The sequence below is a fragment of the Benincasa hispida genome, chromosome 4 (genome assembly GCF_009727055.1).
Source record: "Benincasa hispida cultivar B227 chromosome 4, ASM972705v1, whole genome shotgun sequence".
Classification (NCBI taxonomy): Eukaryota; Viridiplantae; Streptophyta; class Magnoliopsida; order Cucurbitales; family Cucurbitaceae; genus Benincasa; species Benincasa hispida.
In genome coordinates, this window is record NC_052352.1 from 63,121,013 (window position 1) to 63,129,461 (window position 8,449).

Below are 8,449 nucleotides of genomic sequence, written 5' to 3' on the forward strand. Positions count from 1 at the left end.
AACCAACATTAAAGCCCTTTGATGTCAGTTGCAACTGAAGACCAAGAATCAAATGAAGCCCTCTAAACCGACATTGAAGCCCAGAATCTATCTGTTTTATCAATTATTGTCTGTTTTTTTTTTAAATTCCGTTGCCTAATCCATTTTTTCGGTCAAGAAGTTAAAAAATACATTATATGTCTCGTGTTGGGTCAGGAAATGTCCATCATTTTTTTTAATTAAAAAGTATAAAAAAATTTGCATGGCAAGCCATCAATATTTGTGTTCCACCTATGAATTTATCCACAAACAAGAATCAATATTTTCAATCCATTACATATACTCAACAAATATGAAATAAACACACTAATCACCAACATTTGCATAACAATAATAGACTTTCATAGAATACTTACACCAAGGTATCATTTCTTTCATTCACAAATATCAGTTAATACTAATTCCACAAATACTTAACACCAAATACCCCATGAAAACAAAAATATTATACATAAATCTTCCAATAAACAGATCATGGTTAGATAAATTTGCATTCATTCTAAGCTAGCATTTACATTCTATTGAGACAAAAAACAAGAATTACATCCTTACACAAATCGGCCAACCAAACTTGCCCATTAGGTTCGAATTGCGTCAATCTCTCATTGGGTATATGCTTTTTTGTATTGAACTACAATTAGGAAAAAAAGATAAATTCAACATAAGTTTACGTTCATATATTAAATTAAAGTTAGTATATAAAAAATAAATAATTTACATACGAGTCTAGTAATGGGAGTAGTAGGATTATGCACTATTTCGTATATATACTTTTGCACATAGTACCCACATCCTACAGAATTTAATTGACGGGGGCACTGCATATAAAGAAGTTGAAAAAAATTATTTTTATGTTCGAATGAACATAAATTGTTAAAAAATGAATACAAATTTACCTTTATAGGTTTCCATTTTGGAGAAGACTGATGGTGTTGGAGATTTTGCTTGGCTTGCCATGTTTTGAATCTATTAAATAGTTTGAAAACATTAGTTAAACATAAATACTTCAATTAAGAGCTAAGAAAGTTCAATTACACTTACATATTTATAACTCCATGAAAATCCTCTTGAACCTTACTTCGAGGAGAGTCCAAAACAGAAACACAATTTTCTTGTACATTGATTACAATCAATATCCAATGATAAATATAATAAGCAACAATTTTGAAATATTAGTACGTGTATAATGCAAATTAAAAATAACTTAAGAACTTGTATTTACTTACCTTGTGTTATATGGAATAAGGACTAATTGGTCTAAATTAGCCAATTTTAGTTGATTGGCTAAATTTCTGGATCAAATATCTTGAGACTTCACTTGTGGCGATATTCTTGATTGATCAATTATAAAAAACTTCTTCGTAATATCACGACCACATTCATCCCAAAGATACCTAAACAAAGTAAAAGTTATTATTTAAACATGAAACAAAGTATATATGATTGAATCTAGATGAGTAATACTTATTCAATGTATGTCAAAATACACTGTAGCGTATTTCAACCATATTACAATATTGGATCGATCATCGCAGCCTAAATAAATAAATTTGTCTCTTCCAAATATATGCTCGTCCAAAGTGATACGGATCATGTCTACATCATTTATGTTATGCATGGCAAGTCCGTTCAAGAGTTTGATGGTACCATTGGCGTTAGTATATTTGGAAGACTGGCCAAAACTCTTAGTTGTTGAATGGTTCTACCACAACCAAAGTTACAAAAATGCAAAGTAGGAAAAATAATAAAAAACCAAACTTATATACTGAAAAAGAGACATACTTTTTTCTCGTCAACCATAACTACAAGTTCACGAGGCCATTTTACGAAGTTGCCCATTGCTTGATTTAAGGACTCTATTTTACCCTTCACAGGAATTGGTATAGGCAAATCTTCTCCAATGACAATGTCAATCAGAACTTTAACAGTTAAGCATGACACATCATCATCAAATGTTGTGGTTACTGCAACAATATTATCTACAGTTCCTATAGCCAAGTGGCATGGTGTCCCCTTAACAAATTTAAAAGAACTTATGTCATGCATAGTTAAGCACGTACAATATGATTAAAATTTAAAAGTCACAACAAATAAATTACCTCCAAATCTTCTTTAGGCATCTTCTCAGTATCTTCTTCTTTAGATGCACTTAGTGAAACTCTTATCGCTCTATCCAAATTTAGCTTTCAAATTATATAACTTTACCAATGTAAATATTTTGGAAAAAGTTTTACAATTTGGGTACAATGATTTCTTTGCATCATCTAATAATTGTTCAAAATTATCAGATTTTTCACTAAAATAGTTATTGTAGGCAGCCTCAAACATTCCAATTGGGTCATCAACATCAATATCATCCTCATCAACTTCGTCTCTTTCACTAGTAGACACATTTTCATTGTTTCTCTTAACCAGTAATGATTCACTGTGAAAAATCCATGTCTGATAACTTTGATCTGTACCATTAAAAAATAAGTAATCTCTTATTCTGTTCACATTTAGAGTTTTTGCATTCACACACTTCAAACATGGACAACTCATGATATTTGGTATATTTGAATGTTGTAGACCATTTTTAATAAACATCTCGATCCCTAAACCATACTCAGCTGACATTCTATTCATTTTCATCCATGACTTATCCATGATTGTAAAATATGCAACTTAATCTACAAAAAAGAAAAACAATAACAAGGAAAAATTTAAAAGCATAAAATTATGATTGTAAAATATGCAACATCAACAAATTTAAAGAAGCTTAATCATGGAACAAAACATAAAATTAATTTAGCCCATTAAGTATTGCCCTTTTTGTTTTGATCTTATATTTATTCATGTACCTTATGTTTCCTTATTCTCCAAATTATGTAAAAGCCAAGCGAATAAGTATTATTTATCGATTAATATTATTCTTCTTGTTTACGCCACTTCCTGTACCATTGCCATTTCTTTCTATAAAACCAAAGGAATCCCCTTTCAAATATTCAAAACAAAGCAAAAGGGCACAACTTCACCTTCTTCTCAAGTTCTTATTTTATTTACTTGTCTCTTTGATGATCCTATAAATATCCTTAACAAGCTTTCACTACACAACACCATTGTATTCGATTTTCTTCACCATCTTTTCTCTCAAACATAACAAAAAACATTTCAAATAACACCTAATTAACACTTGAACCACACCAATCAATAATCAACAAATTTCAAGACTACCAACCAAGTATATATTCTTCAACTAATTTAACTCCAACATTTCTAAATTTCAATAAGCTTAATCATTAAAATAAAAATAAAATGAATTAAATAACTTAAATTACTAAATTGAAAGTTCATATGAAAATAAAAATTATACCTTCCAAGCAAACAACTTAAACAACCCACAAACTTAAAGAGATCCGAACTGTATCTCGAAGATTGGAACGCCGGCGAGCACCGAACCTTTGCGAACAGAGTTGAGATGGCTGATTTGACAAACGGCGAGCTGACCATGACGTCGGTTGACGCACCTCTACGACTAGAATCACCAAAAGCCCACGCGCCGACAACAAACCACACGAAAGAAACTAGACAACCGGATAACCCGCACGAAACCAACCGGACAACCAGAAAAACCACACGAAACCAACCGAAAGCCTACCGATCGAAACCCCATGAAAGCAATCGGACAAACCCCACGAAACCCACTGGACAACCCACAAAAGTAAACGGACACACTCGAACGACCGGAAACCATACGAACAATCCCCACGAAACCCCACGAGACTAATCGGACAACCAACTGGACAACCCACGCACCGACAAAGAACACTTCGAGAAAGCCCATGCGCCGACGGAAACCAACCGAAAATGACCGGAGAACACCCACGACGATGATCCACCACCGGAAGAAGCCCACAATGACAGAGATCTAAGGAAAACCGGTGATGACAACCCAAATCGAACCCACGAAAACCAACCGAAAACCCACGAATACCGGTGACGACAACCCACGAACTGATGTGCATGGCCAAGCTAAGAGCACCAGTGATGACAACCCAAGTTGAAGGCAACGCCGACCAGCTGAGAGAGGAGAGAGTTATGTTTGGGTAAAGTGTTGGTTAAGGGTTGTTTTGGTAAAGTTTTAGGCGGTGAAGATCGAGCTAAGAGAAGAGGAAATGAATTTTTAATAAAATTAAAAATAAATAAATAATGGGAGGCCTTTAATGTCGGTTTTAAACCGACATTGTAGGTCATCTTCAATGTCGGTTTAAAACCGACATTAAAGATCCGTTTTTTTAACCGACATTATACATCCGAGACTACTATTTTTAACGACATTGAAGCCCAAAATTGTTGTAGTGATAGTTCTTTTTCTCTAGTTCATGACATTTAATATAAATCATATTTATATTAAATTTAACAACTATGAATCTCATTCATGGACAATATATTTGAATCATATTCAAATATTTATTCCTCCAATTAAACTATAATGTATCAAATACATTATATCAATTATATCATATATAATCGAATTAATTTAATTATATCATATATAATTAAATTCTCTCTTATTAATTTGAACAATTCAAATTAATCCAAAAACTGATTCTCAACTAAATCCTTTTGAGCTACTAAGGGGACCTTATGGACTTGTAGTTTGAAGCTCCAACGGTATGTGAATAATTAATTAAACTCTTTAATTATATTGTCCACCATCCGTTAATTGTCGAGCACTCCACTAAAGATCGACAGCTGCACTCTTCGCACTATAGATATATTTCTGTGTCCATTGGATATAACCAATCAATACTACGATGACCCTTCACAAATTGCTCGTAAGTACAGCTGGGCCAAATTTCCGTTTTGCCCTTATAGTTACATCTAACTCCTTAAGTACCACTGATCCCTCTAATGAACAATATATCATAGTCCCAATATGACTAAACCCTTCTCGGGCCAGGAGAGGGTGTGGCGTTACATTGTCGAAATCATCCCTTAAGGGAGCACTTTATCTACTTATCTTTGCTTTGGGGAATGAGTGAATTCCATTTTGTGTAGCTGAGTTCCCAACTCCGAAATCAAACGAATCCCCAAAATTGTAGGCTTGTTGAGTCGGCGATCTGGCCATTCTCACCCATACGAATCAAAGGATTGCCTGCATAGGCAGGAGTTCACAACTCACTCAAGATTAAGGTCATGTTACCTATGGTCATCTTAGTGAAATGAAAGTCTATATTATGAACGGCGTTATATAATGAGACTAAGCATTTCATGGTCCGGTCTTATACAAATTTCTTTGTATAGAATATCCCCGCTTGCATGTCCAATACATGAATGATCAGGATCAGATCATTTGTTGCACTTTACAACATTTGTAACATCTACAAAGCGGGCCATACTCGTAGTGTCACCAGGATAAGGTACCCAACCTTATCCCTCTACTACAGACCATTTAGGTTATCACTTAAACATTATCCACTTGTATGTCTCCATATACATGTATAAGTTACAACGATAACCTTGGATGTTAATTTATTGGTTTGTGGTTAATGCGACTAAAATATAACATTATGATGTACACCCCACTAGCTTTAGGACAAGTGGGAGATTATTAAGGTTGATTTCCTAAATCTCGTGGGTTCTGTAGTTTGTAATTGTAATGTACTAACGATTTATTTATTTAATAAAATATGAGATATCTTATTCGACATTTAGTAGCATTAACCGACAAAACCAATAAACTAACATCCAAGGATATCTTCTATAGCTTAAACATATATGTAGAGACATATAGAGGGATTATGTTTAAGTGATAACCTAAATGGTTTGTAGTAGATGGATAAGGCTGGATACCTTATCCTGGTGACACTATGAATACGGTCCGCTTTGTAGATGTTACAATTGTTGTTAAGTACTACAAATGATCTGATCCTGATCATTCATGTGGAGATATGTGAGAGGGGGTGTTCTATACAAAATGGTTTGTATAGGACCAGACCACGAAATGAATAATCTCATTATATAACGTCGTTAATAGTAGAGACTTACATATCATCAGGATGACTATAGGTGACATGACCTGAATCCTGAGTGAGTTGTGAACTCCTACTTATGAAGGCGATTCTTTGATTTATATGGGTGAGAGTGGTCCGATCACTGACTCAATAAGCCTACCATTTTGAGGATTCGTCTAATTGGGGAGCTGGGAACATAGCTACAGTAGACGAAATTCACTCCTTCCCTATTGTCGGGGTAAGTAGATAAATTGCTCCTTTAAGAGCTGATTCTAGGCTTGAACAATGTGGCGCCACACCTTCTCTTGGCCTACGAAGGGTTTGGTCATAGTTAGACTATGACTTATTGTTCATTAGAGGGATCAGTGGTACTTAAGGAGGATCAGTGGTACTTAAGGAGTTAGATGTAATTATAGAGGAAATACGGTAATTTTGGCCCAACTATACTTACGAGCAATTTGTGAAGGGTCATCACACTGTTGACTAGCTATATCCAATGGACACAGAAATATATTTGTAGTGCGAAGAGTGCAGCTGTCGGTCTTTAGTGGAGTGACCGACAGTTAATGGATGCTGGATAATTTAATTAAAGGAGTTTAATTGATTATTCAAGTACCATTGGAGCTTCAATCTACAAGTCCATAAGGTCCCCTTTATAGCTCAACATGGATCATTGAAAATTAATTTTGGATTAATTTGAATTGTCCAAATTAATTGAGGGAATTAATTATATGTGATATAATTAAATTAAATTAATTATATGTGATATGATTAATATAATATATTTGATACATTATAATATAAAGTTTTTGTGAGAGGAATTAAGTATTTGAATATGATTCAAATACTAATTATATGGATGAGATTCATATAATAAATTTAGTATAAATATAATTTATATTAAATGTCATGCATTATTGAGAGAGAAACAAACTATAGTTAATACTGTATTTGATACAATATAAAAACTATAGGTTATGTGTTATATTTGATATAACATATAGTTTAATATATATTATATGATAAGGTAGTTATCATATAAATATATATATATATATTAAGTTGTATTGATTTTTTGAAATTAATATGGGAGGGAGTTGTAACTCCCCTCCCCCTTTTTTCTTTCTTAATAAAACGTGAGTGTGGAAGTTTTTTTAACACATCTTCATCTTCTTCATGAGAAGTTACAGAGGGGTGTGTCAGTGTGTTGTGCATTTTTTTGGATCTACCAAAAATTCTCCCAAGAAACCTCGTCTCCTTTCAAATCTCTCTTAAGAAACCTCGTCTCCTTTCAAATCTTTCTTTCCTCTTCCAAAAGAAGTAGAGCCCACACCATCTGCCAATTCTCTACCCAAAAGAGAATACAGAAAGCTCCGAATAGTGGTGTCCTTATCAACTTGTTCATCATCGATTCGAGGGAATACGTGAAGATTTTTGTTCTTCAAGGATAAGTTATTTTCTAACCCTAAAATTCTCTTTCAAATGCATGCTATAAAATTTCTGTAATTTGCATATTTGTCCTCTGTAATTTTATATTTTGTGAAAATTGGGAATTAAGAACGATCCGCGTTTCTGCAATTAAGCTCATGGTTCCTTCACTAACAAGAGGACCTTATGGACCTACAGATTAGAAGCTCCAATGATATAATTAGATTAATTTATTAAACTTCTTTAATCCAATTAATCAATATTCATTAACTACTGATCACTCCACTAGAGACCGATAGTTGCACTCTTCACACTGTAGATATATTTCTATGTCCATGAATATAACCAATCAATAGTGAGTCAACCCTTCACAAATTGCTTATAACTATAGCTGGATCAAATTACTGTTTTACCCCTGTAGTTATATCTAACTCCTTAAGTACTACTGATCCCTCTAATGAACAAATAGTTTATGGTCCATGGTTCAACTATAAACTAACACCTCTCGGGCTAATGAGAGGTTAAGGCCTCAATGTTCAAGACTTAGAATTAGCTATTAAGGGAGCAATTCATCTACTTCTCCTAAAGACGAGAATGAGTGAATTTCATCTTGTGTAGCTATGTTTCCAGCTCCCTATTTGGACAAATCTCCAAAATGGTAGGCTTGTTGAGTTGGCTAATCTGGCCACTCTCACCCATATAAATTAAAGGATCACCCTCATAGATAGGAGTTCACAACTCATTCAGGATTAAAGTCAAGTCACCTATGGTCATCTTAGTGAAATGTAAATCTCTTTTAGCAACAGTGTTATAAAGAGATACTATTCATTTCACGGTTCAGTCTTATACAAACTCTTTGTATAGAATACCCCCACTCGCATGTCTCCACATGAATGATCAGAATCAAATCATTTGTAGCACTTTACAATAATTGTAACATCTACAAAGCGAGCCGTATTCGTAGTATCATCAGGATAAGGTACCCA